Below are 26,950 nucleotides of genomic sequence, written 5' to 3'. Positions count from 1 at the left end.
AAATCAAACATAGGAGACAATTACGTTCAATTTTGGTATAGGTATATATTATGTACTAATTGAGATATGAAATAGTTTAAATAAGATGCAGCAATATTATTACATACTATAAGTTAAGTAGGACATCTATTAATAGGTATTATTAATTTATCACACTTAAAACATTAGCATGTACTTATTTATTCGATACAAATATCACAATAGGTACAAACATGTAGAAAAAAATTCATTAATACAAGTAAAAGTAATCAAAATAAAAAGACGATGTGTTATTCTTATCTTTCGAAATATATTTGAACAATGTTTACCTAAAAATTAAAATGACTAGTATGTTTGAAGTGTTACAATGAAAATAAGAATTGATTTAGATCGAGATTAAAATTTAAATTTAAGATGCGTTATCTGGAAACGTGATCAGCGGCTGATTGGAAGCGTGGCTGCTGTATGCATCTGTAGAGATTTACTTGCGTCATTTTTATCAATTTTCTATGTCATAGTTGGTAACTGTGCTGAGTTGCGTGATACCAACACCTCCGCCCATGATCAGAGGTAAGACCTTTAGCGATGTGATGGAATTGTATATCCTTTATCCGTATTTAAAAAAATAAGGGATAAGTAATAGGTTTTTTATATCAGACTAGCTTTCCGCCCGCGTTTTCAAAGAAAAACCCGCTAGTTCCCGTTCCTGTGGGATTTCCGGGATAAAACCTATCCTATGTGTTAATCCAAGTTACCCTCTATATGTGTACTTAATTTCATTGTAGTCGGTCAGTAGTAATTGTAGTCGGTTCAGTAGTAACAAACACACACATACACATCCTCACAAACTTTCGCATTTATAATATTACTAGGTTTCCGCCCGCGGCTTCGCCCGCGCATTCAAAGAAAAACCCGCATAGTTCCCGTTCCCGTGGGATTTCCGGGATTGCGTCATTTTCCCGGGATAAAAAGTAGCCTTGTCCTTTCTCGGGTATCAAAATATCTCCATACTAAATTTCATGAAAATTGGTTCAGTAGTTTAGGCGTGATTGAGTAACAGACAGACAGACAGACAGAGTTACTTTCGCATTTATAATATTAGTATGGATTAGGTAGTAGGATAGGAGGTTAGATGTTAAGTGGTCCCCACCGCCCATAAACACTAGGGATACTTTTAAGGGCAAATACGCTTGTCTTGAAGGCCCCAATGTAGTATGTCGTAGTTGTTAAGGAACACTGTAAGTAGTACCTACCTAAATCGATCCATATAGCTTCACCGTACGGGGAAGGAAGTTACGAGTGAAACGCATGGTGGTTTTAATTATATGGATACATACTGGCATTCCGCCCGCAGCTTCGCCCGCATTTTCAAAGAAAAACTCGCATAGATCCCGTTTCCGTGGGATTTTCTGGATAAAACCTACCCTATGTGTTAAATTACTACCCTCTATATGTGTGCTAAATTTCATTGTAATCGGTTCAGTAGTTTTTTTCGTGAAAGAGTAACAAACATACACATACACATCCTCACAAACACACACACATACGCATTTATAAATTAGTAGGATAGTAGGATTATATGATCGATTATAATATGGAGATAACTTAAGAGGCCATATCGATTTTAGAGTGATTTTGACTTGTTTCTGTAATTCTTTAGGCGCTCGTTTAACAAAACTAAATTAGTAACAATGTGTTTTATTATCTTAAATTAAAGATTCATTCAATATCTAAAATATGCTCGAGACAATTTATTGATATTCATTGTCCAGTTTGTTTAATAGCCAATAACCTGAGGCGTGTTTCAATTTTTTCCATGCGGGACGTTCGTGTCTTTGTAGTTTACACGGAATTTAAAAGAAGAAGTTTTCATATAAAATATACAACAGTAAAGACACTGAGACATCCTAAAATATGCTCGAGGCAATTTAAGTACTTTTATTCAAAAATTCAAAGAAAATCTAAGTTAAAATAGCCTTACTTTGATGAAATTTTATGTGTATTTGGCGTCGAATTTCTAAAACATACAACAGAGTAAAAAATAAATAAAAAATACACATTAAATGATAGATTTATGCTTAAAAATTTGCAATAAAAAAAATACATATTATATGATTTATGAAAGTAATGGAATATTTTAAAGTTCTCTAGAATTTTCGATTATATACGGGAGCGCAAACGCTGTTACGGCAGACCGCGCTCCGCGCTTTAGGGAGTAGGACGTGTTGCGCTGCTCCGTCAGACACAAAATTACAAAAGTACGTTTTTCCCGCGCGTAGTAGTCGGGAAGCCCACGATACTAGATTAGAATTGGTGGAGTAGACGATACCGAGATAATAAGGTCCTATAATGTTTCCACTTTGAGCGCTTTCAGCCTTTGCTACTCGACTACACGATGATCGCGTTAAAACGTAAAAATACTAGCTTTCGTCCAGCGCAATTTTGTATTAGGACTCTTAATGAAATTATTTATTGTAACCTAACTACATAAATATTCAGAACCAAGAAATAGGTAGGTAAAACAATTAGACAAAGCAGAAGGACCACACCAGGTGAGCTGTCTCTTCCATGCAACAGGATGGTCAGCTTTCATGTAGATCTGTGAAATAAAAAAAGGAAATATTACTAGCTGCGCCAAATTCAGTAGTTACACTTTTTTGTATCAGCTATATGTGTAGGGTGGAATTTTTTAGTAACACCTGGAGGGTAATTATATTTAAACAAGTTGCATTACACACGAATTCAGAAGATCATTTATTGTGGGGTCTTCTGGATTTGTGTGTAATGCGTGACCCAGAGAAATAGAAATAAGTATTTTTTTATATGTAACGATTTTAAGCTATTGCATAGCTTCTATCGCGGGCCTTGAGCGCGGGGACCGAATCCAGAAATTCCGTGACGAAAAAACCTCACGCTCCCCACTCCGACGGGCACGGAGGTGTGGCTTGAAGGCATAGCATGCAATAGCTTTACCGCGGCCGCGGCAGTCCCCGAGTGCCACACGTCTTTTTTATTTTATTTATTTATTCAAAGTCCACATATTTGCTAAACTTATATATTTTATTTCCGTACCAATCAATATACATATATTTTTATTTTACATATCCTCAATTCATGCTCTCAAGAAAATCAGCTCAAATCTGTGATCGTTTATCGATTGTCAAATAATGATTTTTATTGAGTATCATCTTATTGATAAGGTGATAAGACTAACACGCGGTAGCTGTTAGATGACGTCTTTGATTTATCACAGGACTAGCTTGCTGACCTGGCTTTACGTGAAATATTTAAATTTATTATGAGGTTAAAAATATAAATAAAAATTGTTTTAAAATCTACTATGTCATTATAAGTTTGCTTGTGATCAATAATATACAATAACTCAAACATTTATTTATTCAACTTGACTAAAAAAAATAATTTACCATGGGTTCGGAAAGCCGTTTCTACACAGAAGAACCAAGGTAAATTACCAAGTCAATAAATAATTTTCTTTATAGTAAACACATAATTGTGACGTACAAACTACAAAGGGTACATTATTCAAGTAATCACTCGATTAAATTGCATTCTATTCATTTTTATTGGAGTCCGGTTCTACCAAAGGCATATAATAATTATTATTTTAGCACCAACCGCTTAGGTATAGATATGTACCTATAGGTATATTATATTATAATGATAGAAAGTTATTTTTCATATTAAAGTAGGTAACTACCTACCTATAAATAATTACAAAAGAATTTATTACATACGAGAGAAAAATATAGAAAAAAAAGACGGGTTGCACTCCGGGAGTGCCGGCAGAAGTGAAAACTTGATTATTAACGTTGAGCATGTTTGATATTTTGGAATGGTATCCGTCTTGCGCTTTTTCGATCAGGTCACGTGTCCTGACGCGAGTTTAAGATTTTATACCCATTACAGAAAAAGTGCTCAACACCGCTAAAGAAGTTTTCACTTCAAAAATTAATTCAGAGGCACAATTTTTCAAACTAAAAGAACCCGAGGCGTATAGAGTAGTGTGTAAATTGTCATTTACACATAAAACCTCATAATTTTCCTTCAAAAAGCAAACACTGAATCAGAGTTAATTAGAAAGCAAATAATTCCCATTAATTTCATAATTTGTTTGTTAGTTCAGTAAATAATCAACCGGTTTCATGTTGACTTCATGACGTTGCAGTTGTAATAAAAAGATTATAATATTACTCGTTGAATCGTTTATGGTATTGTAAATATATTCACAATTTTGTTGTCTGTTTGCTTCAATTATGACTTGGTGATAATAATTCTGATAATTATTACAAAACATTTGGGTAAATAATTATTATCTATTAATAGTGATATACCTACACATAATTAAACTCGTGAAATTATTGTTGGTATTATCACCGATCCTTGATAAGTGTACAAAGTTTGAATTAAGTCTGTCGGTTTAAAGTGGGTCAAAATCGTCAAGGAGTCGTTTACATGCAAACATACAGGTGAAGCTTATAAAAGCGTGTTAAAAATTTGATAAATGTAACATTGTATTCATGGTTTCACCAAACCATTCATTTTCACCACAGATTTTGGTGAAATAAGGCAAAGCGATATATCTTTTTCTTCTTATATATAAAATTCTCGTGTCACAATGTTAGTCTGCATACTCCTCCGAAACGGGTGGACCGATTCTCATGAAATTTTCTGTGCATATCGGGTAAGTCTGAGAATCGGCCAACATCTATTTTTCATATGTACCACGGGCGAAGCCGGGGAGGACCGCTAGTTAATCTATATTTTTATCCGGATAGTACTTAGAGGAGTGAATTCGTTAAACTTGTCCAAAATAAATATATACCTACTTAACTTTTCAACAGCGAAAGATGAAAAATCTGTTTCGACCCATATCAATGTCAAGCCAAATCAGCCTCTGAAGGCTGAGCTTTACAAGATAATATTTTTAAATCAAAGCAATACAGTATTTGAAACATTTTCTGATCGTTTATTTTTTAATCGTATATTTTATCCTGATACAGGTTCTTCGGAAATTAAACCGAACATTTCTTAGTAGTTATAGGTCGTAATAGTTCGAGGTATTGCTTTAAAAGTCTGTAAAATTATATAGGATATTATGATGAGATGCAGTTTTATAATAAGGCTCCGGCTATATCATAGATCTTAACATTTTTTGTGTTTGTTAAAGAATTAATAAAATTCATCTCAGAAAAAAATCTTCTGTAGACTAAATATTTTTTTTTCGTGAATGCTAAAATAAAAACGTAAGAAACGTTTATAATAATTAATATTATCAAAATTATCTGTTCATGGGATATTAAGCTTAATATTAAGTAATTTAAGCCACACTCTCCAATCACTCGATATGCAGACAAACTTTTTTAGGTCCGATTTTCGTTTAGAAATCAGATTTTTATATAATTTATTCTCATTGACACTATAAATGATAAAGATTTTTGATTTGACGCAGATATATGCACTCGGTGATAATAAAATAGGTTATTTATAGTTTAACATCAGATAGATTATCAATTTAGATGAATATCATCAAAATTTGTTCTCGAGTATTTTTGAATCGAGATTTTATCGTAAACACGAAGCTGATGGATGCATGAATGTCAAATGTTGCACAGATAAGCTATTTTGCATATTTTTTTTTTAATATAATATGAAAAAGGAAGGTATTTAATCCTACTATTTAAATATGCGAAAATTTGTATGTTTGTCTGTTGTTACTCGGTTACGCAAAAACTGCTGAACTGATTTAAAAATTTTAAAAACCTCGAGAACCACACTAGTAGTAGGTAGTAGTAGGTATCTAGGCATTGGTGAAAACATAATGAAATCTATGCAGTCGTTTTTGCGTATGTCGCGAACAGACAAACAGACACGGCGAAGGTTTTAAAATATATTATAAATACAGTAATATAATATGTAGGCAAAGATATAAATTATTACAATTTTCAGTACCTACACAAATTTCTTATTTACTCTACATATGGTTTTAAATAATAAATTTCTATAAATAAGTACATTTTTGCAAATTGTATCAATAAATGACGCATTATGTTACATATTTTTAAATAACAGATGGTTGTTTAATTAGATATTGATAATATCCAATTACCTCAACGCAAATACTTTGAAAATAATATATTTATGTATGTGAAATTTTCACACTTAACTCATGTTACCTCACTACATAGTATAAAACAAAGTCGATTTCCCTGTCCCTATGTCCCTATGTCCTTATGTCCCTATGTCCCTTTGTACGCTTAAATCTTTGAAACTACGCAACGGATTTTGATGCGGTTTTTTTTAATAGATAGAGTGATTCAAGAGGAAGGTTTATATGTATAATAACATCCATTAAATAGTGGAGAAGTACTGTTATTTTTGAGGTTTCTAAAGTGATGTCGTAAAAAATTACATTTTTTCCGCTTACATTGCAAACGCAGGCTGAACCCTACGAGTTTTATCAAAATAATGTACTAAGTATTATACACATTGAAAAGGTCTATAGAAAAGTCCGCGATGGTATATGTCTATCTCTTATGGATAACCCACAATAACATTTTTTTGTCATTTACTTTTTACGAAAAATAATGGCTAATTTTCGATGCGATTTTAACCAATACAGCATTAATCCTTAACCAATTAAATACCTTGAATACATTGTTCGTTTAATATAGATCTATATGGCCCTTTACACCGTATGATTTAAGTGAATATTTTCGAAGATATTACAGATTTAAAAATTGCGGGACGTAGCGTTTGCGGCGGTACCGGCCGGCCGCCAGGCTATCCATACGAAGTCGGAGCGGGCCGCTATGTTTTTATATACAACGTTCACAGTTTTTCTGTAGTGTATTTAGTATCAGCATTGCACCCGTGCGAAGCCGGGGCGGGTCGCTAGTAATTAATAAAAGGCTATAATTATAATACAGGTAAATCGTTAATTTCTAATCTTCCTTAAATGATCTTTTCTAATCTTCATTTTATTTCGAACCCTGAAACATTCGTTAAGGCAGTTCTAACCACTGAGCCACTGGCCCTAAAAGTCCGTAAATTAGTATGCGTATTTAATAAATATAGACAATACTAAAGATGCGAAAGTATGTTTGCATGTATATTTATTACAAGACACGTACAGCTCGATTCAAACTTAATGGCGGTTCGGAAGTTAGCAGCGAGTGCAGGTACGCGCAAATGCAGTCAAGTTGACAATCCCACTGATACCCATAACCCAAATCGCGTATTTAGTCCAGTCATTTCGTCCGAAAAAAAGGCAAATAAAAGAAAGTGAATTTGCGCATCTAATTTTTTAATCTCATAGGAAATTTTGGTCGAAAAACTCAAGTTAAGCTTTTCTAGGTATCCCCTACAATATATAAAAAAAATTAGATGCGCAAATTCACTTTCTTTTTTAAAAAATAAATGTATATACGTAATGACTGGACTAATTGTGCATCGGAACGTACGATGTTCCGAGCCGCCATCGTACAGCTGTACACATGGTGGTCACATACCATCGCTTATCGAAGCTATGAGCGTGGAAATTCACAATGGTACATTAATTTATAATTACTTCTCTGCTTGATTAGTTTTATGATTTCGCTGAATATTGATGACTTGCTCTTGTATTAAATTTAACTGCGCAAATTTTTTTCGTAATTATTCTGATGACTAATTAATAATTATTCCTTTAAATACGTAGTTACACTTTAAAATTGCACATTGAAATAATTCTGTAGAATACTGAATGATACGTCAATGATTGTATTAAATAATCTCTTCATAGTAACCAGGTTCTTATTGTTTTTAAATGTGTAAATTGTTACATTGTTATATGTAATTTTAAAAGTAACTACGGCCATTCTTGGCGGTTCTTCTCTGCAGAAACTGCTTTTCGAACCCGTGGTAAATTTTATGTATTTCAACTACTTATTCAAAAGCGTAAAGCTTAAACAGTAGCTTCCTTCTGTTTAAAACTACGCAATATATTTTTTGCAGTTTTAAAGACAGAATGGTTGTCGAGGAGTTTTAGTACATGGGTCAATCAATTTTTAAAGGTCCCGATCATAATTTTCTCGTATTTTTTTTTTTTACTTAATTTTCAGCATTTTACTATTTCATTTAGAAGATAATTTTTCGTTAATAAAAGTTCGTGGTAGTAAGTTTGTTAATGCATTGTAGCTTGGGGACAAATGTGATAGTACTGGAAAATTGCATTTAGTATCTGGACAACCATGAAACTACGCACAAATTAATAAAGCAAGTAAAATATTGTTCACAATAATGTTAGAAAATATTAAGAGGAATATAATTAAAACCAATTTAACTCTTTATGATTTCATGTTTATTAATTATCGTTCAGGGACATGATGCGTGTACCATCGGACCATTAAAAGTTGATCGACCCACATATTTAATTTTAAGACAAAGCGGGCGAAGATGCATGCGGAATTCGGAAAGCTAATCGGGAAGTATGGATAGTAACTTTGTAATCTGATAATATTGATACCATTTATAACAAAGAATGTATACAACATACACAAACACAAATACTAAATATATTATACCTACCTATCGGTTGAATATCAAATTTGATGATTTGCACTTTTACACCCTTGTTAGCATCATATTGAAAAACTATCGTAATTTAAGTATTTTATAGCAAAGTTTATAATAAAAACTAGTTTTAGTCCATTGAATGAGTCCCTCCAAGGGGGGTCTAGAGTGCGTGAGTTAGTAACGTAAGATGTTTCTTCGGAAACATGTCAAGAGTCCCTAGGTAATAAACATACTAAAACCCCGGGCCACTAGGAGGAGCCCCGGAGTGGGGGGAGGGGGGAAATGGGTCCATTTTTTCATTTTTCGCTTAAATCTCAAAAACGGTACATGTTAGAGAAAAACTTTCAAGGAAAAATTGAAAGGCCATAAAATTATCTACAAGTTGTACCTGAATCATTTTTTCCTATATCCTACCGTTTCTGAGTTATACGCAGTAAAACATGATTTTGGCTCAAACAATTTCAACATCAATCGATCAAAAAATATTTCTTTCTTCCAAAAAACTCAAATGTGCAACTTGTGACCAGTACTGATAGATTGCTCTTAATTAGTTCTATAATTGGTAAAATAAACACATTCCTCCATGGAAGCCTTTAGGAGGAATCGATTGTCAAAATATTATATTAGGGCAGTTTGAGTTACTGAACTTGATCTTTTTATTTTTTTCTTCCAAAAAACTCAAAAGTGCAACTTGTGACCGGTACAGATAGATTGCTCATAATTAGGTCTATCATTGCTAAAAATACCAGATTCCACCACGGAGGCGTTTACGGGGAATTGAATTTTATCAGGGTAGTTAGTTAAAAAGTTCATGTATCGTAACTACCCTAATAAAATTCAATACCTCCTAAAGGCCTCCATGGTGGAATCTGGTTTTTTTATCGATGATAGACCTAATTATGAGCAATCTATCGGTACCGGTCACAAGTTGCACTTTTGAGTTTTTTTGGAAGAAAAAAAATAAAAAGTTCAAGTATCGTATCTACCCTAATAAAATTCAATTCCCCGTAAACGCCTCCATGGTGGAATCTAGTATTTTTATCAATGATAGACCTAATTATGAGCAATCTATCTATACCGGTCACAAGTTGCACTTTTGAGTTTTTTGGAAGAAAAAAATAAAAAGATCAAGTTCAGTAACTCAAACTACCCTAATATAGTATTTTGACAATCGATTCCTCCTAAAGGCTTCCATGGAGGAATGTGTTTATTTTACCAATTATAGACCTAATTAAGAGCAATCTAACAGTACCAGTCACAAGTTGCACTTTTGAGTTTTTTGGAAGAAAAAAATAAAAAGATCAAGTTCAGTAACTCAAACTACCCTAATATAGTATTTTGAAAATCGATTCCTCCTAAAGGCTTCCATGGAGGAATGTGTTTATTTTACTAATTATAGACCTAATTAAGAGCAATCTATCAGTATCGGTCACAAGTTGCACTTTTGAGTTTTTTTGGAGAAAAAAAATAAAAAGTTCAAGTATCGTAACTACCCTAATAAAATTCAATTCCCCGTAAACGCCTCCGTGTTGGAATCTGGTATTTTTATCAATGATAGACCCAATTATGAGCAATCTATCTGTACCGGTCACAAGTTGCACTTATGAGTTTTTTGGAAGAAAAAAATAAAAAGATCAAGTTCAGTAACTCAAACTACCATAATATAATATTTTGACAATCGATTCCTCCTAAAGGCTTCCATGGAGGAATGTGTTTATTTTACCAATTATAGACCTAATTAAGAGCAATCTATCAGTACCGGTCACAAATGCACTTTTGAGTTTTTTGGAAGAAAGAAATATTTTTTGATCGATTGATGTGGAAATTGTTTGAGCCAAAATCATGTTTTACTACGTATAACTCAGAAACGGTAGGATATAGGAAAAAATGATTCAGGTACAACTTGTAGATAATTTTATGGCCTTTCAACTTTTCCTTGAAAGTTTTTCTCTAACATGTACCGTTTTTGAGATTTAAGCGAAAAATGAAAAAATGCACCCATTTTCCCCCTCCCTCCACTCCGGGGCTCCTCCTAGTGGCCCGGGGTTTTAGTATGTTTATTACCTAGGGACTCTTGACATGTTTCCGAAGAAACATCTTACGTTACTAACTCACGCACTCTAGAACTTTTTATTCAATGGACTATTTTGTCATTCATCAAAATAAACATTTTCGACTAGAAGGTATTTATAAAATATATAAGTATGTATATCAAATTTAAAAAATCTAAAGTATTTGGCGTGTCCTTCAGTTTGTTATGTTTTTGAGACGCCATTTTTTGCTAAATTGTGCTAATTAACAGGTTTTTCCATATTTAGAATTGTTTATTTATGCCTTATCTACACCATAATAAACTTTTTTATTACCCTTATCAAAAGTTATTACTAATGCAATTTAGTCTATCACAAAATAACCTAATTTTGGAAAAAAAAATCATAATAGAGCTTCATTTATACAGTAAACGATGAGTAATTTTCGTTTTTATATGTAATACGTCTGTAAAATATCTAAATCTATACACCTTCTAAGTTCTTATATTATAAAGCTGAAGAGTTTGTTAAAAAGCAATGCGGGTAAAACCGAGGGGCACAGCTAGTTAATAATACAACCAATTCAGAAGTGGGATCGAACTCCAAACTTGCTTCTTACTCCCATGTTATCTGAAATGCCTTCCATACGTCACCGTACTATAACTAAATAATGAATCGAATGCAGACTACAAACAAGAGGATCAACAGCAGACAGATCCGAAGATAAAACAAATAACAAATATTTATATGGAAATCCGGCCAAACACCGTGAGTACCGCGTGATGTAGTACATGTGACTCATGTTGCGGTGAAATGTGTATAATCTATTTGGTTAATGTTATGACTCTGCCCTGATTCATATAATTAAGAATGGCTAGAAAGAAAGAAATACAGAAAGACTTATATCCTACTAATATTATTTTAAGATTTTCATGTAATTTTAGCACATACATACAAGGTAATTTGGATTAACACATAGGCAAGTATTTATCTCGAAAATCGCATTGCTCCGCTCCTTTTGGTCTTAGCGTGATGATATATAGCCTACTAGGTTTCCGCCCGCGGCTTCGCCCGCGTTTTCAAAGAAAAACCCGTTCCCGTAGGATTTCCGGGATAAAACCTATCCTATGTCCTTTCTCGGGTATCAAAATATCTCTATACCAAATTTCATGCAAATTGGTTCAGTAGTTAAGGCGTGATTGAGTAACAGACAGACAGACAGAGTTACTTTCGCATTTATAATATTAGTATGGATAGTATGGGCTATCTTACACCGAAATAATTTTTCAAAATCGAACCAGTTGTTCCTGTGATTATCGCGCTCATACAAACAAACAAATTCTAAAGCTTTAATATTAAGTACAGATATATTGGGTAAAAGTGGGATAGATGCCCCACTTTTTGAAATAGCCTCATAATTTTAAAAACATGAATCTTATACGAACACTTTGTATGAATATAGCTAGGTTAATTATCTGTTTTGAATTACTATATATATTTTTTATCCTATCATTTATAGATAATGTGTAATAAATATTTTTGTAGAACACCTTTTTTGAGGATAGATGCCTACCTAGTTGGATAGTTGCCCCACCATGAAAATACTAAGGAGGATAGATGCCTGCAGAGTGGGATAGATGCCTTACATACTCTATAAACGCGAAATCTAATAAAATTTATATGATAAACCAGCAAATGTCATGTTCACATAGTTGTTCTGTTGTCCAAGAATATACTTGCGCTCGCCCTCCTTCATTTCGTTTGTATTTTCGTGGTGTGGTTCTCCTACAATCAGTATAAGGGCAGATCATTAATAAGTAAGTAAACATAACAAAAAAAGCAAATTAAACGAGTAAAATCGGTTAACATAGAGAAAACCTCTGACGCAATCAGGTAAAAATATAAACAGTAGATACCTGTGATTATCGATAATAACATGTACATATGTATTGAGGGATAGATGCCCTTAGAGGCCCCTAAGGGCATCTATCCCTCGAAAAAAAAGGGGCAACTATACTCTTTGATAAGGATAGCTGCCCCAGTATTTTTTTTTTTATTAAATAAAAACAAAAGAGCCACTATTTTTACTTAGATTTGTACTTAATGAACCAATGTATAGACATAATAAGAAATATAGTGAAATTTATTAATACTTATAAAGTTATGCAAAGGCAAATATCAACCTTTTTAAATTTTAACGTGTTCGTGAAGTTCGCCGCCGATATTATAACACGCACTAGCGAAACACGTCTTCACCAAACAACAGCTCATGCGTACACGAGGTTCGGGGTGATATGAGCTCCTATTTAAATCATTAATTCGTAGTCAGGACTCTGGGAAGTGAGGTTTTTTGAAAATGGGGCATCTATCCTAGTGCGGCATCTATCCCACTTTTACCCTTCTATAGTACCTACGCAAAGTTTTTTTAATTCATTGAATAACGTGAATGTAAAGCCTCAAGGTTGTATAACACCGTTATCATGTTGTACATAGAATCCATCAATGAATTTCTAATCAATTGTAATTGTAGTACTCATTAAAATTTGGTTGACGCGCTAGCGTAGAACCAAGCCTTGGTTCGATTCCCGGTGGAGACAAGAACAAAAATGTCTCGGTCTGGCAGGACACAGAATGCTGATCTACTATCCCTGAAGATAATCGATAAGTGAAAAAGATGTAGAAGTACATGCATAATGCATATTCTGCCCTTACCCCACAATGGGACATCACACACACACACACACACACACACTTAAAACTTGCCTATAATTAGTTATTTCACGTGATTTGTCATTTTTTAAGCTTTTTGCGGCTTCGCCCGCTTTATCTAAACTTTAACAAATTGTATACAAAAACCTTCCTTAAGAATCACTCTATCTATGAGAAAAACCGCATCAAAATCCGTTGCGCAATTTTTTAAGTTAAGCATACATAGGGACGGACAGACAACGGAATGCATCTTTGTTAGAAACTAAACTAAGCTGCTTCTTATACAGTTTCAATAAAAATTGGGCTGCCATGAAAAAAAATTGGATCAGAACTATAATGCATTTAAAAGACTTCCGAATTTTTTTATCAGCGTGTATGAATCATATCCGGAACGCAAGTATTAATTGATAAAGGAAGTAGGTTGTCTACGTAATACCAAAAACTAGTTTAAAGTATATCCGTTGAAATTATTTTGTATCCTGGAAAAACTTTAAAACCTTGGAATTTCATTTTAGTAGTAAATATTACATTTTAAGAAACTAAAAATAGTAGATATACTTAACTAGACGTCCACCCCGGCTTCGCCCGTGGTACATATTTCGCAATAAAAAGGTAGCCTATGTCCTTTCTCGGGTATCAAAATATCTCCATACCAAATTTCATGCAAATTGGTTCAGTAGTTTAGGCGTGATTGAGTAACAGACAGACAGACAGAGTTACTTTCGCATTATACAAAAAATAGGTGTAAATGAAAATAAAAAGTTTAATTTTTTGTCACATTTTTTTTTATTATACAAAAAAGGTTTAAATGAATCTCTTTCATAATTATTGCACTTACAATCATTTAATTTAGTACCAATAATGCGAAACATTTAATTTATTAAAAATAATTCTACTTCTATTTGCTAGCCAAGCCTTGAATATTTTGACGTACAATGGAAAAAGGATGCTTAGCTGTTGTCTTATAAACTAGTTTAAATCTAGCTTAGGGTTAGATTTTCTGTCAACACTTAATTGTAGTTGGTTAGTGTATATAATTACTAATACATAATAAACAATAACTTTATTTCCAAAATATAAGATAGGTACATACATAGAAATTATAGTAGATCCAGGGTCTGATACCGAACATCTACCAGACTGTTTAATAATTTTATATGCTATTAACATAGCAAGTTCTCTCCTAAATGGCAGATACACTGTATTCTTTGTCAAACAAAAAGATTTTATACTTACATGTATTTAAATCAAAATTTATAAATGCATCACTATGATGATTTGTTAAGTATACAATTTTAAGTTAACATCTATACTAATATTATAAAGCTGAAGAGTTTGTTTGTTTGAGCGCGCTAATCTCAGGAACTACTGGCACAGATTAGAGAAAAGTTACTTCGTCCGATTTGAAAAATTATTTCAGTGTTTGATAGCCCATTTATTGAGGAAGGCTATAGGCTATATATCATCATGCTAAGACCAACAGGAGCGAGCAATGAGGGTGAAACAGCGGAGCACGGCTAGTTATAGATAAATCTATATTGATTTTGTGTCAAACCAGGCAACACAACATAAATTTACATTTTGTCTCACTAGTTAATTTTTACATTCCTGAAATCCTATATCAATGTCATGTTTTTTTTTAATTAAAACTATCTCCGTATAATGTTATAATAACAATACTATTTTCATTAAAACTAAAATTATCTAATGAATTCATGATATATGTAAATGAACTAGGTATTAGGAGTACAAAAATTCAGACATGCATCCGCTAAGATTTTGATCAATTCTGCCCCCAAGGCGACATAACAGGGCATGAATGGTTCATGGTTGTACCATGAAAACTTATCTTTTCCATGCGTGCGAAGCTGCGGGTAACAGCTAGTCCATACTAATATTATAAATGCGAAAGTAACTCTGTCTGTCTGTCTGTTACTCAATCACGCCTTAACTACTGAACCAATTTGCATGAAATTTGGTATAGAGATATTTTGATACCCGAGAAAGGACACCTATGTCCTTACCGAGAAACCTACCCGAGAAAGGACGCAATAACACACGAGCGAAGCCGGGGCGGACCGCTAGTTGTTTATAAAATGAAATAAAAATAAAATACTCACTTTGCAAATAAAATATCACATTGTTGTTACTCTCGCGAGCATCTTCCTCTATAAAATTATTATACTAGGTACCTCCTACGTAATATTCCTTTGCAAACTATATATTATCCAGATTATGTTGTTATTTCACAAAATATCATGTTTTGTTTACAAATTGACATTAGCTAATACTTGGATAATACCGGCAAAAATTGACATTAGCAACATAATGGCGGGTAGATGAATATATTATCACATTCACAGATAATATTATAATTATTAATACTATGTGATCACAGGTGATATTAGACATTATAGAATATAGATGTTATTAAATAGATCAAAATAGATATTATATTATGTGATTCGGTCTTACGATCCACAGACTTACCGTTATTCAGGAAATTTCATCAATGTATTTTTTTTTATTTGTCCTAAATATTTATCTATATTTTTTTAAATACACTTTAAATAATCAAAAAGATGTAATTATGTTTTCTGGAACTATATATTTTTAAAAGTTTTATCAACTTTTAAAAATATATAGTAAGTTCCATGATAACTTTTACCGCTCATAATTATTATTAGAAAACTCTACCCAATGGATGCGCAGGCAGAGTTTTGCAGCTGTTGCTTCCGACAAGCGCGTAAGAGCGTTTTCACATTATCCGATCCGATATCGGATATCGGAAGCCGATAGCCGATATCCGATATCGGAGGGAAGTAAAATGTATGAAATATGTGCCTGTCTTTCACATTGTCCGGTCCGATATCGGATATCGGAGCCGACACCGATATTCCCAGTGGCTATCGGACGATAATGTTCAGTGTTGCCAACTCAATTTTCGAAAAGGCAGTATACCAACAGCAAAAAAGCACTAGTTTGTGTATTTTCAGTCTTATAGGGCGCTCAATCTTTGAAAAAATTCTTTGCTTTTAACCTAAAACCCTTTCTATTAAAAGAAACCTTTTTTTATTAAGACAACACACATTTAAGTATTTATAGGCATTTAAAATACGATTTATACGGCAGGTATTTTTATTTGCCGTATTAAAATATACGGCAATTGGCTGAACTGAAGTAAACAAAAATATATTGCGTTCTTAAATTCAAATATCTATCTTTGAAAACATTAGTGTCTATCATCTTTATTTTATCTCATTCTGCCTCGCTCCTCCTCCTACTCGGATGTTGGTTGTGCTGTTTATTGTATTGTTGTCATTGAGTGCTTTGTTTTTAACCGACTTCAATAAAGGAGGAGATTTCACACCGATTTTATTTTTATTTTGAATTTACAACAAAGAATACAAAGTTTGAAAACTCTTAATTCTAAAATAATTGTTTATGAGAATAAAATAATTTATGTATCTTTACTTACAGGAAATTACAACAATCATATTACAAAATATATATTTGAACGAGTGACAATATTATTTTAGGATATTACAGTGTAATAAGAAAAAGAAAAGAAAATGTGAACAAAGATTGTATCACTTAATAAATTTATCATAGGTACTACATGAACTTTTATAAATGTATGTAGTGAAAAAATGACTAAATGACTAGGTACGTCTTGCTAAAAATACATTTAATAGATTTTGAAAGGTATTTACTAATATGTATTACTAAAACTGGAATGGAATGGAATGGATTACTAAAACTATTAACTAATACTAGGTTGTAGTAGGTATTGATGTGGTATTGATATAAATTTATTTAATTTATAATGTGTTAAAAAGTATATTATGTTATACAAATGACCGATATCAAAACTATTTAGTAAATAGCACATCTAAATAATATGCAGTAATTTGTGATATCAAATCTTTTTTTACATTTTACTTTTCTTTTTTGAAGTTGTTTTTCTTTATCGTAGTTATTTTTAATGTACATTTACAACTATGATTTATAACATTTGATTTTTTTTTATGATACCTTTTTTATCAACTGGCAATTTAGTTTAGTTTTCTCTAAAAATTTCTGGCAACACTCATGATGATATCGGAACGATTTTATCGGACAATGTGAAAGGGCAAATTGTATCCGATATCGGATATCGGCTATCGGCGTCCGATATCCGATATCGGATCGGATAATGTGAAAACGCTCTAAGAACCGCAGGACAGTTCTTTGATATTATGTATGTAATTTCATATTTTGTAAAATTAAAATGTATTAAGGCTGCAGTCTAGCAAAATTGCGTTTTCAACAAGTTATTTGACAATTTTTTCCCGGCTAATGAAATGATAAACTGAATTTTTTTTTCTTGTTTATCAATTAGTGTTATATACGCAATGCGCCTGAATTTTTTCACATTTATAAAGTTACTTTATGTTACCTTAATCAGGCCTTCAAGATAAGTCTCTTTCTCCCAAAGACATTTCGAGCTAAGTTTGTGCACTCACTACGTTGCAACCGATTACAATTTACACAATCTGATCAGCACATTATTATCCTTATATAGTCGTTATTAAAAACTGCTGAATACAATTGCCGAAAAACTTATGATTTTCTTAATTAGAACGTTATAAATTCATTAAATTTCCCATTTTTTGCCTTACAAAATCTATTGATAAATACTGCTAAAAGTTATTTTTTCCATTAATTTATTCGAGTTGGTTGAAGACCAATGAGTATTAATCCCTTAAAATTTTTTTTTTTGAATTTTGATAATTCTTTAAATATTAAAATATATTTAAAATAATTAGGAAAAATCCTAGCGAATTTCTTTAGTCGCGCTCCTTGGGCCGGAGCGTTCTGACGTGTGCTCTACGCTCGATTTTCCTTCATACCGAAGTGAAAGTTGCTCTACTTCATTAAATTTAATATTTTTGTTAATTGATTATTTTTATCTTAGTTTTGTGCAAATATTCGTATTTTTAAACATTTGATTTCGATATGGAAAATAAACGAAAAAAATACGCGTGTAACTACTAGAAAAAAAATTATCTTCGAACATAAAGTTAATGAAACCAAATATGTAGATTGCAAAGGTGATTGGCAACAATTTCTTTATTTTACGGGGTGTCAGTAAAGGGATGTATATTTCTTTAAAAGTAAAGTAAGCTCATAAATTTTCTTATAATATAATTTTTTTGAAGTTCCAAAAATGTTTATTTTTCGTTTGAGAAATACGAAATATAATGCCGGGTCCAGACTGGTGAAACGTAACATGCAATGTAACATTCTGCCTTTCATTGCATGTTCGCTGCTGGTGTGGACGCATAGCGCGCTCATAACGCGCATTCACTACGAACATCCCGCGTTCGTCTGTTTCCGCCATTCTGCCGCGAACACGGCCCTTCGATACACGTTTTTTTCGTGCGCGTCAAACCGGTATATCACACGAAGCATGGAGTCCGAAGACCACGTTCTTGCTATGACGATTATCAGTACTTCATTATTAATAATACATCAACTCATGAAAACACGCCGAAGACTCTTTCTTTTGCTCATTCCACGCAGTCTCGTCCTCCATGTTCGTTGCGTTCTCAAACGACCGTCCACATTGGCTGCTCCGCGCACACTACGCGCCCCTTTGTGTTCGTCGAAAAACCGACAAATTTCGGATCGCTCCGCGCGCGGCTTGTAATGCTCGTAGCATGCGCGTGTAATGCACAATTCGCGCGCGCAAGACGTCCAAACTATGAGAAATTGTTACAAAGTGATTGTTACAATTGTTGTGTTTACCTTTCATGATACATTGCAGCAATGTGGACGGTGAATTCTTTCATTGCATGTTACATTGCATGTTACGTTTCACCAGTCTGGACCCGGCATAATATAAACTTGTATTGAGAACTTGAACTTCCCAAGTTCATCCGGGGAAATCCCCATACGGGGAAAATGATTTGTTTACTCCAAAATTGATCCGAGGTGTTTTAATTTTTTCTTCTAGTCATTTTCAACGTAGCGGCATGTTGTTTGATTATTAATTTTGTAACTTAAATACAGGATGTTGGTTTTATATTCTGATCTTACAGACGCGCTGACAAATTTAGTCCGCCATTTCTAGTTTAGTCTACCAACTCTAAGTACCAATATTAAAACGAATGGATTATCATCACATCATCAAAACTCAGATGTAATGGAAGATCACAATAACATAGAAAATTCAGTGGGTGTTGAGAACTAAACAAACAGAAGTAACAGAGACGCGAAGAATAAAAAAAGAGGACGAAAACGATAATTCGTTGATGCTTTCCCTTTTCGACGTATTGTTAGGGTACATCACCAATCTGCAAAAAACAAAACTGATGATTCCCAATTGCTGATTAAAAATAAAAAACAAATAATCGACAACAGTGGTGAAAATTTGCTGATCACAATGAAACATCCTTCAGTGGTAGCAGATTTACTCATTTAAAATGTATCGGTGAACAGCGTAAAGGAGAGGAGGACAGGAAAACATTATGAATGTGGATGGTGGATTGTATACAGGGTGTAATCGATAAGTATGTGCAGGCGATTATGACGTTATTATTGCAGGTATCAAAAAACTTAAAACTGATATCGAAATTACTTTACCTAATGAGCAAAATGACAATAATAACTTTTTAAAAGTATAACGAGAAATATCTAAAAAATTTACTTTATACACTCCCATATCAAAAAGGGAAAATGGGACTATTAGAAGTTAAATGTCTAATTCCGGCAAAAGACATGAATGCGGAAGATGCGGTTAAAAAAAATTTAATATTTGAAATACAATGCAAAAAATAACACTTTTGTCATAGATAAGAATCATGACTATTTTTTCCAAATTCAGGGACAACTAAACGTTGCAGAAGCAGAAGTCTGCTTATTTGCTGTTTGGACTGGAGTGAATCATTCGTTAAAAATAGAATATATAAAAAGTATGTAACGTTTAGGCAAAATAAAATGATGGACCATTATCAAGATTTTACATAAATTGCCTACTGTCAGAATTGATTGATTCGAGACTTCAGCATTCGATGCCATCAAGGACCCATCCTATATCATTCAAGCGATTGAAAAAAAAGAGATAAATCCAGTGCAACCGATAAAGCATCAGAATGCTAGCAAAAGATTTATTAGGTTTATAAATATAAATCTATATATATACATAATATAATAAATCTGTAGAAGACGCGAAGACTGACATCCGCGCGGACGGAGTCGCGGGCGGAAGCTAGTCAGAAATAAATATCTTTTGTTTTCATTTGCGTATTTTTCTATTTTATAATTTTTTAACACAAACATTACATTTTTTTTATTATATACAAAATTTGTTTATCCGTTTTATTAGTTAAACTGAACAACTTTCACTAAGAAACTTAGGTCGAAAAAAATGTATAGAGTTATGCATTTTGTATGGAAAGCTTATTTTTTTTATATTTAGTCCAAATTTCTTTGTAAAAGTTGATCAGTTATATAAACATGAAGTTGAAGATATCAATAGAAAGTATTCGCAAATCTTGTGTACTGATAAAAAAAATCACCCGGTGTAATTTTCACGAAAATTGTTTCAAATTGTCATTTTTGGTACTTATTACGAATATTAAATTGTACGAATGATTTAATTTTTAAAAATTAAGTGGAGCAACTTTCCCTTAGTACATTTGTATTATTTACATATAGGATGACAGGATGCATTTGTTTGCACTACTAGACCAAGCCCTTAATGACATGGTTTATAACTTGTTTATAAGAGCAACTATGGCGTTTCTGCTTTCTGTCTTCTTATGGATGAAACTGCTTTCCAAATCGTTGGTAAATTTTAAAAATATGTTATGACGATTGGCTAGGATTTGGATAAGATTTATCTAAGGCTTCTAGAAAGATTATTAAAAAAGATTATTAAGAAAAGTGCTTCTAAGGCTTCTAGAAGACGTATATTGAATAAATAAAGGTTGAGTATGAGCTTGACAATAATTTTTGTGATTGTTATTTGCTTGTTATTTGTTTGTCTAGTTGTTTATTGTACGTCAATGATTTAAACCCGCGTATTTCAATTGCCATATAAATGCAGGATATGTAGGTGTAATATTACTCATTGAAGCAATTTTCCGTTGTTACAGCTCCCCAGAAATAGATCAATGCTTAAATGACTCTTTCCTTAGATTTTTCCTTGTCCATTCATTAGAGCAACATTATACTAAAAATTCGACATTAAATTCCACCTGAACCATACAAATAGGTATTTCTCATTCATTCATTAAAGTTTAATTATTACCTATTCATACATTTTTTTTTAATGTGTCTTGGAAAAAACTTTAGTTTACCAAGTTTTTGAAGTGAAACTTCTTTATCGGGGTTGGACAAAAATTTAGTGTAACATTTTTGCGTTACGCCGTACGCGTGACATTTTTGCGTTACGCCATACTCGTGACATTTTTAAGGTCATAAAGAAGTTTCACTTCTTACGTGTGTACTCTAGTACAAGCACACATTTTTTTTTCTTATATTGTATCATGTGCAGATTAATAGGAAAAAAAAGACAACTCATTTAAACGAAATGGAACAATTTGCGTACAAACATAGATAAGCCAGTGCGTCATAGACAAAAAAAGCATTGCTTTTCTTTTTAAACAGTTACAAAAACTTGCCTAAACTTATGGATCAAAGTTTTTGAGATGTCTCTAGTAAGTAGTTTCCGTTTATTAATGTAATTCATTTGTGACAAATAATTTTTCATGGATTCCGTGTTATTGGCCTTAATACCTACTTCCCAAAATAAAAACGTATTTGGTAGTAGATTTTATGTTTATTATCTCTACATATTCTTAAATTTTTTTCTGGCAGGACACCCACCACAAATATAGTTTACGATTTATTCTCCGACCTCACAAAATATCACTAAAATCGGTCAAGCTATTTCGGAGGAGTAGAACGTTAGTAGAACGATAGCTTCGCATAGATTATTTCAAAGTAATATAAAAAAAAACCTAAGTTTTAGATTTCAGATTAAACATAATACCTGATTAGAAAAAAAAAATTACAAACATACGCTACAAACAAACTAACAAATCATAGACAAACTGTAGTCGGAAAATCTCAATCCGCCCGCCTAATCTGTTTACTCTGTGCACTATATTATGTACATTTGTCTTATTTTGGCGGCAGTTTTCATTCCGCCGCGGGATCTCGTAGAGTGCGCACGTGCCGTGTTAAATACTACGTGTGGATTATAGCCAAATCTATTTCAAATACGGAAGTAAGTGCATATTATTTATTATGTGTTCATGTGTTTGTGCTGTGTCATTCAGTTGTAGTGATTGCGTATCGAAAATTATATTAACGTTTGTATGTTTTTTAATATGTGTAAGCTTTTGTTTATTTTGGGATATGTTTATAAAAACTTGAAGATTTTAAACTTATGTTAAAGGTTTTGGACGTGTTGAAAAGTGGATGTTTACAATTATTAAGAGAATATTTATAATAAGGGTAGCATAATAACAGTAAGGTAGAACATTCTCAATTTTTTGTATAACAAGGTTAAACAAAATTTAGTATTTCAGTACCTATAAAAAATGCAATCAATAACATACCTATTAAAATCAATGAAAACGAAAAGATCGTTTGTTGTTCTTTTTTTTACAGTTTATAATTAAAATTTTATTCTAGAATAAACGTTAATACTTATTACATAAGAATACATAACATTTATTAATTTTTTTCTCTATAAAATAATATAACTATCTTGAACAAACTCAGTCGGTTACAAACAAAACAGGTTTTAAATTATTTTAACTCGAACAAAAAACTTTAATTATTATTTGCGTACCTACCTATGTTGTTTTGTTTCAATTAATTTGAGAGATGATGGAAGTTCTAATTATGTAAGTATTATACTTTTCTAGAAAAATATAACTTGCTCACGCGGCTTGGTTCGTTTTGCACCCAATAGATAGGGTCATTGCGCCTGTTCGCGTCCACATGCCTATTCGCGTCCATTTTGCGGATATCTTTTAGAAAATTCACGAAAATAAGTATACTTTAAGTAAAATTGTAATAAGAAAAATTTCCGATAATACCTCAATGTATAAGAGACATGCACACATATTCAAAATATGCCTGCACACCGCCTATCCTATTTAAAAAAAAAATTAATTTTGGCTATTATACGAGAGAGCTAAAACGCGCGGGATTTTGAGAAAAAAATAGTGCGCAAGGTCGCGTTTGACGGTAAGTATCTTATTGTTAAATGTGAATTTTTGAATATGTAACTGTTTCTTTACTTTGCTAACAAAACATGGAATAGTATGGATTATAAATCAGCTTATTTCTTTTACAATTAATAGCTAAAATAAGGTGGACGCGAATTACTACACCGAATTTTTACAACTTCCATTTTGCGTCCACGGTGGACGCAAACTATACCTATAGTGCATAACAATAGAACATATTGCGTCCACATTGTTTTTCATTACGTAGCAATGAATTGTTTGTTAAAATATGTAATTTAAAATAGATTGTAATTTTTTTTTAATTTTTGACTACAAGTTGATAATTTAAATTTTCATTCAAATTAGCAAATTTTTATGCTATTTTTTCATTTTAAAATGGGTATTCTAAGAATGAGACTAGTATCTTTGAGAATGAGAGTCAATAAGTCTGTGGTTAAGAAAATAATATAAACAAAAAAGAAATTTAATTCATTAGAAACTAAAAAATAGGGTAGATAGGTAATCTTAATGATTATTATTTATTTACATAACGTAACTTTGTTTTTTGATAATTTTTAGTTCTATTAATGATGAGAAGATAAATATAAATAAGTTTTTCCAGTTTCCTTACAGTGAATTATATTAACAATAATGTAGATTTTAGGGTTCCGAACCTCAAAAGGAAAAACCGGAATCCTTGTAGGATCACTTTGATATCCGTCCGTCTGTATGTCCGTCTGCCGGTCTGTCTTTCTGTCTAGACCCTTTTTCTCAGTAACGCGTGGAGGTGTAAAGCTGAAATTTATATTGAATACTCAAGTCTACGGTCCCTTGAAGCAGTGAAAAAATCAAACTTATAAGCCAAAGCAATCAAAAAATACAGCCGTGTATGCTGCAAATTTTCGCAAATTTCGACATTCGCAAGGGAATCAAAACCTACAGGGTACTTTACGTTAACACAGACACTTGAAGTTTGGTACGAAGCAACGCCTTATAGCACAAATAAGGGAAACATTGAAAAAATAATCATTTACAGTTAAAACATATGAAAAAAAACAAGTTAATACGGAACCCTCGGTGTGCGAGTCCCACTCGCATTTGGCCGGTTTTTATTAAATAACTATATTCGTAAATAAATAATTTATTAAAATCTAATTTTTATTTGAATTTATCTGACAAAATATCACTCAATACACTCTTAATTCCTTTTCTAAGCTGGTGGACGCGAACTGGTCCACGGGTGGACGCAAACTGGAATTTTTGGACGCGAACTGGGTAAAACGCCTAATTCTGCTATTTGTCTAGATAAATAAAAATCACATGATATTTCCAACACAATTGAAAGTAAATCTTAAAATAGACTATGTAATGAACACGTTACATAAATTTTGCGTTGAAATTTGTTCTGGAACATTTTTATTTTCTCCTTCAAACTTTCCAACTGCACTAAGTGGACGCGAACAGGCGCAATGACCCTAGGTAGGTAGCTCGGGTAATTTGCGGTATGTAGTGTATGAAAAGTACCTATTTATGTAAAGAAAGTCAGGTTAATTAGACCTTTAATCTAAAAAAAATAATTAGATACGAGTACGGTTTACGAAAGAATTTTGACTATTCATTAATTAATATTTGAAATGTTTTTAGTCTGTTGGATTTATCTCCGCTTGCTTGCAAAAACTTATTATCTATGTCTGTGATCTTACCCGACCGGAGTCGGGTCAAAAACTAGTGAACATATTTTATTTTACTACAAGACTTTAATAAGAGGAAAATGTATTCAAAATCTTCTAGTCAGCAGTGGTTTTTAGCAATATAATGAGTCTATTTTTTGGAAATGTAAATTAAAATACTATCTATCTATCTACACATTATAATAAAAAAAGAAATTGGTTGTCTGTAAAGTCGGTTTACTGACGATAGTACGTGACAACGTCCGATTGTGCTTCTTTGTCGCTCGTTCCGCGCTCTCGCTTGCACTTCAAGCCTTACATGGAACGCCTCAGAGCGAGGTAACGCCGCATGAGTCATGTTTTTTCGTGCGTGCAGCCGGCTCTATCGAATTAACGTTGTCATGTCAAAAGTAATCGTTCGTTATATGAGCATGAAGCTACCTATTTAAATTTTCAGACAATTGTAATTAGCGATCATTATTTTCGTAATATCACCAATTTTTTGTATGGCTATGAGTTGATGTTTAATTAATTTAATCTCCATTTAAAATTATTATTTGAACGACACAGTTAGATCAAGTATGAATAGTCACATGTTTTATATAATTAAAAATACTAGTATATGTTTATAATATTGATATAATTAATAATTATTCCGTACAAATTACAATGGGTGAGCGACATTGCTCTACTCTGCGAACAACTGCGAACGAAAAATTGTTGTAGCCTTCGTGTTGTAGAAATAATAAAATTGTATTTATTTCGAATATAAGTATCTATATACATACAGACATACTTAGGTATAAATGAAGAGTATTTTAAGACATTAAATAAATAAATGAAATCACATATTATGTATATAGATTATACACGATATTATTGTACCTATGTCGTATTTTTTTAGGATCAAAATTATACTAGTCAGTTTAACCGCCGCGCCGCGCCGCGGCCGTCCGGGTTACTATTAAAACGGATAATTTACATCTTTATAAAATTATTATTGCATCCCTATTGCATCTGAAAATGGTTTGAAAATGTTAAGTTCGGGTTTAGAAGTTTTTATCTAAGTAATAAATACAAATATTATAGGTATTAGATTATATAAGATATTAGGTATAGACTATGGGTATTACATACGTAGTATATTATTATTAGTCTGTGGTATTACTGTATGTATTTATAACGTTTTGAATTACTAGCTATAATGCAATATGAAAAGAAAGATTTCCAGTTTATTACTTGCATCTAGATACCTACATACAGTTTTATTTTATTCCATGTAAACTGCAAGAAAAATAAGAGTACATAATATTTTGAAATAGTACATGTTTATGACATTTTTATGATCTACCTTCGTAATTGAATTCTTTCACCGTTTTGAATGGAATGTATTTCATTCACTTACTACGTAGAGTTTAAAACTATATTTACCTAAATTATAACGGAAAAATGTATATTTTATTAAAATTCTTAACGTATTAAAAAACACAATTAACAAATCCCATTCGAATCCTCCTATTATTATATTATAACTGCGAAAGGTTGTATGTTTATTTGTTACTTCTTCACGCAATTTGGATTAACACATAATAATATTATGATTTATTTTATTTTTTACTAGCGGTCCGCCCCGGCTTCGCCCGTGGTACCTACATGTTTACGTTTTTTTTCATAAGAACCACAGACATGTATCAACATGTCTGTGATAAGAACCATCCTCGTACTTCAAGGAATAGATTCCGCAGCGCACCGCGCACAC

General features: G+C 32.4%; 1 protein-coding gene and 2 long non-coding RNA genes across 3 annotated transcripts in view; 1 reads left to right on the top strand and 2 right to left on the bottom strand.

The window, feature by feature from the left end:
* The window catches only part of LOC149477868 (uncharacterized), a 395,772-nt gene that overhangs the window by 304,336 nt on the left and 64,486 nt on the right, over window positions 1–26,950 (bottom strand). The gene's annotated exons all lie outside the window — the stretch shown is intronic.
* On the bottom strand, window positions 1,457–15,577 carry LOC149477871 (uncharacterized). Its single transcript, XR_016317479.1, has 3 exons — window positions 15,413–15,577; window positions 2,434–2,578; window positions 1,457–1,583 (listed from the first exon to the last, which is right to left on the bottom strand). It is a non-coding gene; the product is annotated as an uncharacterized LOC149477871 (long non-coding RNA).
* Window positions 22,488–26,950, top strand: part of LOC149477869 (sodium-coupled monocarboxylate transporter 1) — a 36,536-nt gene continuing 32,073 nt past the window's right edge. Inside the window, exon 1 of the mRNA XM_089709766.1 lies at window positions 22,488–22,569. The gene's annotated coding sequence lies outside the window, so the exon portion shown is untranslated. The remainder of the gene's footprint in view (window positions 22,570–26,950) is intronic.

Source organism: Colias philodice, chromosome 23, assembly GCF_061535455.1.
Source record: "Colias philodice isolate Cphi_HAF_F1 chromosome 23, ilColPhil1 Martin Lab GWU primary, whole genome shotgun sequence".
Lineage (NCBI taxonomy): Eukaryota > Metazoa > Arthropoda > Insecta > Lepidoptera > Pieridae > Colias > Colias philodice.
Note: the sequence above shows the minus strand (reverse complement) of the source record. Positions and strands in the feature narration are given on the sequence as shown.